Source organism: Macrotis lagotis, chromosome X (genome assembly GCF_037893015.1).
Source record: "Macrotis lagotis isolate mMagLag1 chromosome X, bilby.v1.9.chrom.fasta, whole genome shotgun sequence".
Taxonomy (NCBI): domain Eukaryota; kingdom Metazoa; phylum Chordata; class Mammalia; order Peramelemorphia; family Peramelidae; genus Macrotis; species Macrotis lagotis.
In genome coordinates, this window is record NC_133666.1 from 446,417,758 (window position 1) to 446,430,098 (window position 12,341).

Here is a 12,341-nt window from a genome sequence, read left to right on the forward strand (position 1 = left end):
TGCAGAAAAAGGAACTTTCACTGAGACTTGAAGAAAGGCAGGTTAGTTCTGGAGGCAGATAAGAGAAGGAACAGTATTTCAGGCATATGAAACATCTAGTGAAAATACTCAGAGTTTGGAGGCAGAAGGTCAGATGTAAGGACTGAAAAGGAGACCAGTGTCCCTAGATCACAGCATACCAGGAGTTAGGTATTAGACTAGAGGGAGCTAAGTCAGGAAAGGCTTTAAAAACCAAGCAGAGGGTTTCAGATTTAATTCTGAAGGTAACTGAAATTCACTGAAATTATTGAATGGGGGGAGGGCAAAGGGCTTTAGATTGGGCAATTTTATAGTTTTGTGAAACATACAGGATTGAGAAGGCTTAAGGCAGGGAAAGTAATCGGCAGACTATTGCATTAGTCCAGGCACAAGGTGATGAGGGCTTGCACCAGGGTGGTAGCAGTGTCTGAGGACAGAAGGAGGAGTTTATGAAAGACATTGCAGAGGCAGAAATACAAGGTTTGTCCACTGAGTGAATATGGGAGGGATTGAGGGAGAGGGAGGACAGAAAGGTTACAAGCCTGGGTGGACCAGGAGGATGTGCTTAAACAGTGAGGTCACAAATGTAGACTTTGCAGGTTAAAACCTATCCATGAATAAGTTTTATTTTTTTTTTCCTTTCTGGCTGCTAGGAAACTGATTAGCTGAGAGACACATTCATCAGTTGATCAAGCACTTTAGATCTCCAAAGCCATCAAGACAGAGAAGGTAATATTTGTTCCCCTCACTAGCAAGGAACAGCTATAAGCTAATACATCACAAAGGACAAAAACTACTTTTTGGTTTTATTGTTTTACTGGGTTTTTTTTATTCCTGTAAAAACATATTAGCTAATAGATCAGAATTTATACATATATATATATATATAAAATCATATGTATACATGTGTATGTATATGTGTATATACACACATATGTTTATGCATAATGTCTATCATTGACAAATTATTGTTTGTCAAGAAGCTTGTTTTGTGCTAAGGAAGGAATTTACAAAGAGAATGAGAAAGAAGGAAAGAAGGAAGGAAGGAAGGAAGGAAGGAAGGAAGGAAGGAAGGAAGGAAGGAAGGAAGGAAGGGAGGGAGGGAGGGAGGGAGGGAGGGAGGGAGAATGAGAGAATGGGAAGGGGGGGGAAGACAAGTGTATCCAAGATGATAGGGTAGTACAAAGTTCAAATGCAGAAGATAACAAAAGGAAGATTAGAAACAAGAAACAACCATCATGTTTGGCAATTAAGAGTTCATTAGTTCCTACAACTATGAGATCATAGATTATCTTTGATTTATTTGCCTATAGAAAATATGTTGAGCTCTATCATAAAAATTTTGTCATAGAAAATGAATAGAAAAAGGAAACATAAATGATGCAAATAGCTTCCATCTTTTTTTATCTGGTCTCTCTTTGCCCACATTGATTTCTTCTACTCTTGACCATCAGTTTTTATTTTCATGGTGATAATTCATCAATCAATAGCATTTCTTGTGCTATTAGGTATTCAGAGATAATTGAGGGAGAATGCCTCTGATTCAAGCAATTTATGTTGAATAAGTGGAATACAAGATATAAGCTTACAAGTACATAAAAAAGTCAAATATTGGGGGGTGGGAGGGAAACAATTAGAGGAATCAGTAAGGACCACTTCTTAAAGGAAGTGGCACTTAAGCCAAACACAAGAATCCAAGGGTTTCAAAAGTCAAAGATGAGTCTAGAGAGCATTCCTGGCATGGGAGACAAACTTTGCATGGAGGCTGGAGATGAAATGTCATGCAAAGGTGATTTGAAGTGTGAAATTAAGAAGTAAAGGGTGCTCAAGGAAATTGGACTCCGTTTTTTTCAGTGACAAATGAAACAAATTTATACTCATTAATAATGCTGACATTTGCCTTCTCTAACCTATTAGTGATGCTTAATGGCATAAATCTCAAACAAGTTAGAGTGGTACTTTGGAAATTAAGTAGATAATAATATTCACTCCATTCATGTAGGTCACAACCCATTTGTGCTTAATTCCCTTGTCTTATTCTATCCAAGTTTTTCCTTTCATTACCTATTTAGGATAAACCCAATGAATTGTAAGTTTTGGCCTTTTTTTTTTAATCTCCAAAGATAATCTTGCTATCCATGTGTTGTCAATCATTTTCACTAAATAAGGAACCTGTCACATTTTCTGTTCATAATACCTTTAATAATGTCCTTTACCCCACTAGAGTGGCCTAATAAAAACATGTTTTGTGAAAATTGGATCTTCTACCAGGTAAGAAAAAAAGAAACAAACTACTCAGTCTTCCCTCTCCAAGAATATCAGAAAAAGTAATGTCTAGATTTAAAGCCTAGATATCATTCTTGACCTCTCTCTCTCTCTCTCTCTCTCTCTCTCTCTCTCTCTCTCTCTCTCTCTCTCTCTCTCTCTCCCCCCCCTTCAACAATCTTTTGCTAAGTCCAATTGATTTACCTTTGTCCGTCTCATATATACCCCACTCTTTTTTCAGATACTGCCATCACCATGGTGAAAGCTCTATCTCCTCATGCTAGAACTATTATATTAAGTTTCCAGTTGGTCTCTCTAACTTAGCTCTCTCCCTACTCCAGTCCATCTTCCATTCATCTGTCAAATTAATTAAGCCCAAGTATGACCATATCACCTATTAATCAGTAAAATTCAAAGGCTCCCTATCACATCTAGGTTGAAATATAAATTTCTAATCACTGCAAAATTATCGTCTTATTTTTTATAGATAGACTAAAAAGACTAAAGAGAAATTTATATATCAACCACAAAAAAAAACAGGTTGGTTCTTACCTATTACATTCTGATTTCCTTTTATTGTTATTGTTGCTTTCTCTTCATAAGAAAATTAGAATCTACTGATATTTTTAGTTCTATGTTAGATGAAACTAGAATTTAAATAGCAAAGATCTATGTAAAATGAGTAATTTAAATAATTAGCTATCTTAGTGTGTTGATAATATAATTCTAAAGGGCAGGAATTATATCATTGGTATAGTCTACATTTCCTAATATTTTACTTTAGTTTAATATTCACCAGGTATATCAGGGGCTTAAGTAAGAAAGATTCAAAAATTCCTTCCAAATTGCAAGAATAAAAATGTTACTTTAGAAAATGTCGGGGAAGGAGGAAGAAAAGTAAATGGAGATATTTGTTTAAATACTCTTTAAAGAACAAACTTTTTTTTATACTTTGACTTGTTTACTTGGAGAAATCTATTTTTAAATTATACTTTAATTTGATACTTTGATGTATCCAGAATGTCATCTTTGCAACCTTTGACACTATCAGCCACTAACTCCTTGATGCCTTCTTTAGGTTTCCATGATACCATTTTATCCTGGCTTTCCTGATACTCATCAAGTTCCTTTTTTTTCCAGTTAGCTTTATTGGATCATTGTCAGATCATTGCTATTGTTATTTGTCCTTAATTCTCAAAGAAGACCATGACATTAGGGAGGTGATGTCATGATTTGCATGTGAATTGGATTTGAGTGAGGAGGTGCTGGGCTAAGTCACCAGTCTCACATTCTCCTCCAGAGACATCTGGGTCCAGAGGCCAAATATGAATCAGAATGATTAGAGATGCCCCTGGATGCAAAGCAATCAAGATTAAGTGATTTATCCAAGATCACACAGCAAGTAAGTGTCAAGTGTCTAAAACCAAATCTGAACTCAAGTCCTCCTGACTCCAGGACTGGTGCTCTATCCACCACATCACCAAGCTACCATGTCAAATATTGCACACTAACTGATTCTATCATAGGCCCTCTTCTCTTCTTTTTTTGTTGGGGGGAGGCGGATTTTGCAAGGCAATAGGGTTGAGTGACTTACCCAAGGTCACACAGTTAAGTAATTATTAAGTGTTTGAGGCCAGATTTGAACTCAGATTCTCCTGACTCTAGTGCCAGTGTTCTATACACTATACCTGCCTCTTCCCTTCCCTTCCCTTCCCTTCCCTTCCCTTCCCTTCCCTTCCCTTCCCTTCCCTTCCCTTCCCTTCCCTTCCCTTCCCTTCCCTTCCCTTCTTGCTTAATGTTATTTTATTTGGTTATTTCATCAGTATCAGTGACCTAAATTATCATTACTAATCATTCTCACCTACTCTACAGAGTCATCCCTATCTGTCTATTAGGTATACAAAACTGATTGACATCAACATGTCCAAAATTGAACTCATAATCGTTTTTTCCCCAAAGTCTATCCTCTTCTAAATTTCCTTATTACTGTTGAGGGCACTTAGAAATCTCCCAGTTTTCCACCCTAGATATCATTCTCTATTCCTCATTATCTCTCTCAGCCTGTATATATTCAATCTATTGCCAAGGCATCACTTTCTCCTTTACAATGTCTCACAAATATTCTCTGGTAGAGAAGCTCATTTCCTCATGACAACAGCATTGCAATAGCCTACTGCGGGCTCTGCCTGCCTCAGGTCTCCCTCCACTCCAATTTACCTTCCAATTAGATGCCAAAGTGATTTTGGTAAAGTTCAAGTAAGACTATAGAAATAGGTGACAAAGATTATACAAAATGACCAGATAGGATTTATGCCAGAAAATCATTTCTAGTTCAACATTAAGAAAACTATAAACACAATTGATTATATCAATCACAAACACAACAAAAAAATCATAAAATTACATCAATAAATGCAGAAAAGACTTACATTCCCACTAAAAATACTGAAGAGCATTGAAATAATTGGAATTCATAAAAATAAAAAGTATTTAAAATACAGAAATTATCTATAAAGGTTATTGCTATTCATATTATACAAGAAATGCTAGTTATAATAATAAGAAAGAAGAAACACAGACAATAAGGAAACAAAAACTATTGCTTTGTAGTTGATATGTTGATCCACTTAGATAACCATTTGAGGGTAAACAAAAAACTTTCTCAAAACATTTAACAATTTCAATAAAGTTTCAGGATATAAAACAAACCCACATAAGTCATTTACATTTCTATATATTATTAACAAAATCCAGAAGTAAAAGATAGAAAGATAATTCCCATTTAAAATAACAGGCAAGGAGTCTGCCTATGATCACATATAGGAAGTATATTAGAACAATTACAAAACATTTTTCATGCCAATAAAGTCAAATCTAAATGACTTTGGAAATGTTTATTGCTCGTGAATAGACAAAGCCAGCACAATAAAAAAGAAAATACAACCTGAATTAATTTTCTTACACAGTGCATTACTAACCAAACTACCAAATAATTATTTAGAGAGCTAAAAACATAGGAAGCAAAATAGATAATGCTGATTACAATAAATTTAAAAGGTTTTGCACAAACAAAACCAATGAAGCCAAAACTAGAAGTCACTCAGGAGATTGGGGAAATTTTGTCTCTGATAAAGGTATTATTTCTCAAATGAATTGAACAAAATTTATTTAAAAAGTAAGAGCTATTTTTTAAAATTGATAAACAGTCAAACATTATGAACAGGCAGTTTTCAGAAGAAGGAAAGCTTTCAAGGTCATATAAAAATGTGCAAAGTCACTGATATTGGAGAAATACAAATCAAATCAACTCTGCAGTATCACATTACATCCATCAGATTGTCTAACATGTCAGAAAAAGATGTCAGAAAAAGGAAATGACAAATGCTGGAGGAGATATGAAAGAATAGATAATGGGGACAACTAGATAGCACAGTGGATAGATAGAGCACCAGCCCTAGAGTCAGGAGGACCTGAGTTCAGACTCAGCCTCAGACACTTAATAATTACCTAGTTGTGTGACCTTGGGCAAGTCACTTAACCCCATTGCCTTGTTAAAAAAAAGGAAAGAAAGAATAGATAATACTAATAGTGTTAGGTAACTACTAATAGTTAATGGTGGAATCCTTCTGGAGAACAATTTAGAATTTTATAGCCCAAAAGTCTATAAAACTGTGCAGTACATCTTTGACCAAGCAATACATCTACTAAGTTTTTATGCCAAAGAAAAGGTAAAAAGATATATATATATATATATACATATATATATGTATATATATATATATATCCAAAAATATTTATATCAATTCTTTTTGTGGCAATATAGAATTGGAAATTGAAGGAATACTTATCAATTACGTAATGGCTGAGGAAGTTGTGTAATTTTTTAAAATAAAATGCTCATAATAAAGAGACATAGGGCATCTTGTACAATTTGTAAAGCAAACACCTTAAAAAATATGTTGGCTAGCATGTTTCAGAAAGAAGAAATGGGAGATAAAAGGCCAAACACTTATATAGATATAATTAAGATTTTAGGAATTAATGAAGTGAATGGTTTCAGAAAAACCTGGGAAGACTTATCTGAGTTGATGCAAAGTGAAGTGAGAAGAACTAAGAGAATGGATTATAGTAGCAGCAATCTTGTAATGACATTCAACTGTGAAAGACTTAGCTTCTCTGATCAATACAATAATCCATGATAGTTCCAAAGGGCTCATGATGAAAAATGATATTCATCTCTAGAGAAAGAACTGATGAACTCTGAATGAAGATTGGAGCATATTTTTTCACTTTGTTTTTCTTTCTTCTTTTTTCACATGGCTAATGTGAGAAAAAATATGTATATATATAGATAATTTTTCATTTTTCCTACCTCAAAAAAATTACTTTGAATAATTTAAATATAACAGACCTTATTATCTTTTATCTCCTTAGGACATGTGACAAGCAATAGAACCTCTGAGTCTGTTAGTATTTTACATACTCTCTTAGCACAATTCTAAATAACCTTCCAAAATGGTTGTTATTTGTCCTTCATTCTCAAAGAAGACCATAGCAACAGGGAGGTGATGGCAGGATATTCAAATGAATTGGATTTGAGTGGGGCTGCTGTTCAAAGTCACCAGGCTCACTTTCTCCTCCAGAGTCATCTGGATTCATTGGTCAGATATGGATTATAACAACTGAAGATGGCCCTAGATTCAAGGCAATCAGGGTTAAGAGACTTGCCCAAGTTCACACAATTAGTAAATGGCAAGTGTGTGAGATTAAATTTGAACTCAGGTCCTCTTGAATCCATGGCTGGTGCTTTTTGCTCTGTACCATCTAGTTGTCCAAATCACAAGTCTCTAGTGGTAGATTATATGTCTGTCTTTTTATATTCCACCAAAAGTAACTATTTCACTTTTTATAATCTTTGACCATTGGCTAATTAGAAAGTGAAATCTCAGGGTTGTTTCATCCTGCATGTTTCTTATTATTTGTCATTGGAGTAGCCTTTCATAAAATTGTCAGTTGTAGACACTTCTTTTGAAAACTGTTCATGTAGTGTCCTTTTAATTTTTACTATTAGTCCCTATTAAGAGATATTTGATTTAACAAATTTTCCCAATTAGCCAATTTATTTCTTATTCTAATTGCATTGAAAGTTTTATAATTTCATATCAAAATTACCTATTATGTCTTTTATAGAAACTTTTATCCCTCCTTTGCTTAAGTATTGTCCCCCCATCTATAATACAATAATGATAATATAGTATTTACTTCATGTCAAGAACTTCATAAATATTAGCTCATTCAGTCAGTAATATGATCCCCATTTGAAGAAACTAAGGCAAATAGAGACTAAGTGACTTGCCAAAGATCACATAGCTATTAAATGTGTGAAGTTGAATTTGAACTCAAATTCCTAATTCTAAACCTAGCATTCTATCCACTAAACCATCTAAAGTCTAGCAACTGAGTCTTATTTTTTGCCTTTAATGTCCAGGTTACATATACATTTTCAAATTTTTCTGGTATATGTTGAGAGTTGTTGATTTTAAACTACTTTCTGTGAACTGTTGTCTCTTTTTTCCCAGCAGTTCTTGTCACTGGGATGTTTTCCAAGTAATTTATATTCTTAGGTCTATTTAACATTTGGTGATGAGTTCAATTGCTTCTAACTCCTCATTTTCTAGTTTGTTCCACTCATCTACTTTCCTCATTTTAATTATTGCCAATTACTTTTGATGATTACTCTCCTAAATTATAACATAAGGTCAAGAAGAAAGATTCACCTTCATTCTGACTTTTTTTCATTATTTTCCTTGAAATCAAGACCTTTTGTTCCTTCAAATGTATTTTGCTATTATTTTCCCTAACTGAAATATTCCATTGGCAATATGATTGCTAGAAAACTAAATCTGTAAATTAATTCAGAGATTATCATCACTTTTATAATCATGGCATGACCTAGCCTTGAGCATTATCTCTCTAGTTAATTGCCATTGCTTATTTCTTTAAAGAACGTTACTCTTAATTATATCTATACAAGTGTTTGGCCTTTTACCTCTCATTTCTTCTTTCTGAACCATATTATCCAACATATTTTTTAAGGTGTCTGCTTTACAAATTGTACAAGATGCCCTATGTCTTTTTATTATAAGCATTTTATTTTTAAAATTGCTAAGTATTGGATATTATAAGCACCAAAAATTTTACAAATAATTGAAAAGAGAAATCTTAGAATGGAGGAAAATATTTGTTATTAATATAGGATTAATTGTTGACAGTTTTCTGTGGGCAGTCACACCATTGTCTCATAAAGCTAAGTTCAGATTTGGAGGGGAGAAATAACAATAAAAAAGATGGTATACAATTGCAACAAGGTCACCATTTTTGCTTTGAACAAGTATTTGAACATCAAAAATAGGAAATAGATAAGGGAAACAGAACAATGCAAACTATAATAATATTATATAGAAAAATAAATATTTTATTTTACTGCCACAACAAGACTATAAGAACCCAGAAAGTAAGTGAGTTAGCAAACTTCTAAATTTCTTGGCAAATAGAAAGCTGACGGGGAAAAAAAGCAGTATTGGGTTAGTATATGAGTGTTTGGAGAATATTACAAATTATGAACAATTATGAACAATACTACCTCCCAGGAAGCAGAAAATAGTAATAAAGGGAATATCAGATTAAAGAATGCTTTGCAAGATTTCTAACAAAATCAAGTCATAGTAAACATTTTTGAATATAAAAATGAAGACATCACTTCCAACAAAGAATTCTTCCATTAATTTTTTTAAAGATTTTATTTGAGTTTTCAATTTTCCCCCATTCTTGCTTCCCTCCCCCACCCCCCACAGAAGGCATTCTGTTGGTGTTTACATTGGTTCCATGTTATACATTGATCTCAGTTGAATGTGATGACAGAGAAATCATATCCTTAAGGAAGAAATATAAAGTATGAGATAGTAAAATTACATTATAATATAATGCTTTCTTCCCCCCTAATTTGATGTTAATAGTCTTTGGTCTTTGTTCAAAGTCTATAACTCTTTCTCTGGATACAGATGGTATTCTCCATTGCAGATAGCTCAAAATTGTCCCTGGTTGTTTGCACTGAAGGGATGAGCAAGTCCATCAAGGTTGATCATCACCCCCATGTTGCTGTTAGGGTGTACAATGTTTTTCTGGTTCTGCTCATCTCGCTCAGTATCACTTCATGCAAATCCCTCCAGGCTTCCCTGAATTCCTTTTCCTCCTGGTTTCTAATAGAACAATAGTGTTCCATGATATACATATACCTACCACAGTTTGTGAATTCTTCCATTTATACATGGTTCAATCTGACTTTCTAAAAAAAGAAAAGTAATGGAAAAGATTTGCAAAAAAAAAAAACATAAAAAAGTTAAGTTTTCTTTGTTAATTGAAGCAGAGCCACCATACTTGAACCTTAATATCATGGTGTCAGATGTAGTTATATAAAATAGAAATGACTTAAAGGAGAACAAAGGCACATTAGACCAAGAATAAAGAGAGGAGGTGTGTGCTGGGATTGCTACAACTACAAAGGAATTCAGGGTCTGAAATGCAAAATATATGAAGGATATGTGTATAAGTATTAGAAAGGGATTACAAAGGCATGGAAAAATAATAAGGATATTTAAATAAAGGCTACAATGTTCCAGGCACTGTGCTAAGTGATTCCCAATTATAATATCATTTGATCCTCACAACAACCCTAAAAGTTAGATACTATTATTATTTTCCTTTTAAGATGAGGAAACTGAGAACAAACAACTTTCCTAGGGATGCACAACTAGTATACATTTGAGAGTAGATAGAAACCAGTCTCCCCATTCTATCCATTGTGCCAACTAGATGCTTGAGGAAGAAAAAAGGAAAAAATGCTTTATCAATAACCAACTTGACTAAAAGAACATCAGTAATTATCAACTTATGTATCTATTCTTCCAACTACAAAAACTATTTAGAAGATTCCATTCCCAAAAAGCTATGGATATCTTCTTAGTAGAAGTTGTTTTCTATATAAGAGTAAAAAAAAAAGTGATCCTTAAGTATTTATCTAGAATTAATAATTGAAGCTAGAAAGATCTTTAGATGTCACATCATAACTTAAAGTCTAGGGGGAAAGTAAATGAAAATTGAATCCTTATAGTACCATATTGGTGTGCAGAGTAATGAATTTCAAATTGGAGGAACTGTATCTAAATCCTATCTCTTCTCTTTCATTTATTGTGTGAACTTGATGAAATTACAATTTTTCAGCCTATTTCCTTCTCTGTGAAAAAAAAATTTTACTAAAAATAATCAGTTCTAAATCTATACAGAATTAGAGGGCATCTTCAAATGTTAATGGGAAATAAGCAGGCTTTCTCAAGCAACATTTAAGAGTAGACTGTATAGGGGGCGGCTAGGTGGCATAGGGGACAAAACACCAGCCCTGAAGTCAGGAGTACCTGGGTTCAAATCTGGTCTCAGACACTTAATAATTACCTAGCTGTGTGGCCTTGGGCAAGCCACTTAACCCCATTTGCCTTGCAAAAAAAAAAGAGTAGACTGTATCTTAACTATATCTCAATTCACTGGAAGATATAGAAATGATATTGAAATTATTGTTTATATATGATTTAAAAGTATTTGATATGTAGAACAAAATTATCTTAAAAGTTCTTTTCTAACAATCTATTTCATACCTACAAGTCACATCATTCAAAATTAATTGGAAATTAAAGAAATAGATATAATCTATTCTATGACCTACTAATAATAAATATCTTTTTAAGTAGACTATATCAGTAGATCACATTTGTATACTCTATAGGCTTGTTGTTATTGTTGCATCATGTATTCATTCAAGTCTCTTTCTGACTACATGGACTATATAGCATGCCAGGTCCTTCCATCCTTCACTCTTGAAATTTGTCCAAGTTCATGTTCACTGTTTCCATGACACTATCCATCTCATCCTCTGATATATTCTTTTCTTTTTGCCTTCAATCTTTCCAATATCGGTGCGATCAAAGCATTTTAGCTTCAGCTTCAGGATTTGACTTTCCAGTTAACATCCTAAATTAACTGAAGTATTGACTATTTGATCTCCCTGTTGTCTAAGGGACTCTCAAATATCTTCTCTAGCATTGATGATGGTTGCTCAAGTGAGTTTGACGAAATGACCTAAGCTCTGGTGACCCTCAAACTGAAGGATTTCCATGGAACTTTGATTTGATAAAACAGCTTCGTCATTCATGGCCTCACTTGTTGATAACCCTGTTTCCAAACTTCTTGACCTGAGTTACATCCTGCCAGGTTACATACTGCCCAAAATAGAATTACATCATTCTTTTTATCCTGTATGCTAACTTTGTGGTTTTTCTGCTATAAGAACTATTTGACACTTTCAATAAATGGCTCTGCTAGTTGTTCTGCTAGTCCTCCACCCAAGTGTGGGTATGATTCTTTGTCTCTCCTGAGCTGAATGAATCCCCTGGCAGACAGGGAAAAATCAACACAGCACAATTCAAAAGTGTCAATTCTGTGGCACTCAGTTTTTCTTATAGTTCAGCTCTCATAATCATACATTACTACTTGAAAAATCATAGCTTTGATTTATATGGACCTTTATTGACAAGGCAATGTCTCTGGTTTTTTTAGTGCTGTTCAGATTTCTCACAGTTGTACTTTCAAAAAGCAAGCATCTTTTAATTTCATGGTTGCAATCTCCATCTACAACTATCTTTGAGCCTAAGAATATCCAATCTGACATTACTCCTCTTTCTTCTCTATCTCTTTGCCAAGTGAGAGGAGCAGTTACCAATATCTTAGGATTTTTTATCTAAGCTTTAAGTCAGCTTTTACACTCTCCTCTTTCACCCTCCTCAATAGGCTTCTTAATTCCTCTTCACTTTCTCCCTATGGTATCATTTGCATATCTGAGATTACTGATATTTATCCCAGAAATCTTAATTCCTGCTTTTATTTCAATTTAATCTGACATTTCACATGATAGACATTGTATATAAATTAAATAAATAAGGCAACAGTAT